Raw genomic sequence first — 2,255 nt, forward strand, 5'->3', positions numbered from 1 at the left:
GGGGGATTGCAGGGTCATATGAAAGGTCAATTTTTAGAGCTTTTAGGAATCGCCACACTGCTTTCCACAGAGGTGGCACTAGTTTACACTCCCACCAACAGGGTAGCAGTGCCGTTTTTTTTTAAACTTCCATCGCTGTGGATAATTGAGAATTGGCTGCTTTAAATGAACAAATGGGTTTCCTGTATGGGTTGGTTGAAATGAAGTCAATTTGAGGGTGGGAAGGCCACTTCCTCCTCTGTGAAGTGCAGATCGCAGTGGAACCCACCTCACAAAGCCTCAGCAGGCATTGTCGACCCGACCCCGCATGCCTTCTCCTCTGAAGAGACCTTCCTGTTACTAGAGAGCCTGGAGGGAGACTTCTGTCTTTGCAAGTCAGGTGAGCCCTGGACGCGTGCTTTCCAGGGAGAGCTCTCCTGCTCCAGCCCCACCGCCTGTTTCCAGTTCCCGCATGAGGTCCTTCTGTTGTCTTTACTCAGTACTTTGAGGTGGGCAGCCCCCCTCCCTCACTGGCCTCGAGTCGTTTCGGCTCCCTATTTCCCAGTCCTGTTCCCTGTCATCCAGCAAGTCTGTCTGGGCACAGATCGCCATGATCCCAGAGTCAAGCCTGGGTTTTTGGGGTTTTTTTTTTTTTACCTTCCTCTGAAAACCCCATGCCACTTCCCACCAGCCTCTGCCGACAATTCGATTTTAGCTCCCTTCACTGCATTTGGGGACAGCCAGCTGCAGAAAAGTCCTTTGGGGTTTTTGGTTGTTCCCTTCTCAGAAAGCGTTTGGAAACCCAATCTGGATCTCAAGTATGTTTTGAATTGTGTTCAACTTTTAACGCTCTGTGAAAACTTGGATTTAATTAATCTCTCTTGCATTCTGAGCTAGCCTGATACTTTTACTTTTTCTGTTTCCTGGACCGAAGCCTTACCACTGAGGGGGGTTTATTTTCTTGTAAGAATTCATATAAAATGCATTGGCCAGGCATGGTGGAGCGTGCCTGTAGTTCCAGCTACACAGGAGGCTAGGGTGGGAGGATTCCTTGAGGCCAGGAGTCCAGCCTGGGCCACATAGTGAGACACTGCCTCTACAAAAAAATTAAAATGAAAAAAATGAGCCGAGTGTGGTGGTGTACAACTGCAGTCCTGGCTACTCGGGAGGCTGAGGCGGGCGTATCGTTTGAACCCAGGGATTTGAGTCCAGCCTGGGCAACATGGCAAGACTCCCATCTCTAAAAAGTAAAAACACGTGGATTGAAGTTGTTGCTTATGGGGAAATGACTAATTTCTAGCCCTAGGGCTATGCCACCAGAGATCTGCAGGTGAATTTGATTGGGAACTTTTCTGCCTCAAAGTGGAACTTGTCAGCTGGGCTCTGGGGCTCAGCCTGTCATCCCAGCACTTTGGGAGGCTGAGGCAAGAGGATTGCCTGAGCCCAGGGATTTGAGACCAGCCTGGGCAAGTTGGCCAGACCCCATCTCTATAATAAATCACACACACACACACACACACACACACACACACACACACACACACACACACACACACAAATAGCCAGGTGTCTTGACGTGCGTCTGTAGTTCCAGCTACTTGGAAGGCTGAAGCGGAAGGATCGCCGGAGCCCAGCAGGTGGGGACTGCAGTGGCCATGAGTGTGCCCACGCTGCACTCCAGCCTGGGAGACAAAAGTGAGACTCCAACTCAAAAAAAAAAGTGGAACTTGTCATGTCATCCTGTGTCACTGACACAGCGATAGCCTTCATGGGCCAACCACCCATATGCTTTTGTGCCGTGAAGACCTGGGCAGTGAACACGAGACCATGTGGTTGGGTCCATCTGTGATGTCACATGTGTTAGTTGCCTATGGTTTTGGTCACAGATTGCCACAAATTTCACAGCTTCAAACAACACAAAGTTGCTCTCTTACCCCAAGTTCTGGAGGCCTGAAGTCCACATGGATATTCTGGGACTAAAATCAAGGTGTCATCAGGGCTGGCTTCCCCTGGAGACTCTGGAAGAGGATCCCACCCTTGCCTCTTCCAGCTTCCAGAGGATGCCACGCTCCTTGGCTTGTGGCCACGTCACTCCAGCCTCTCTTTCCAAAGTCACTTCGCTTTCTTTCTCTGACTCTGCCCTCCTGCCTCTCACGAGAATTCTTATGACTATGCCAGGCCCACCCGGAGCTCAGGTCCCCCTCCCCATCTTAAGATCCTCAGCCTGCAGGGCTCGGTGGCTCAGCCTGTAATCCCGCGCCTTTGGGAGGCTGAGG

This window comes from Carlito syrichta, unplaced genomic scaffold (assembly GCF_000164805.1).
Source record: "Carlito syrichta isolate Samal-C Ts95f unplaced genomic scaffold, Tarsius_syrichta-2.0.1 Scaffold307293, whole genome shotgun sequence".
Lineage (NCBI taxonomy): Eukaryota > Metazoa > Chordata > Mammalia > Primates > Tarsiidae > Carlito > Carlito syrichta.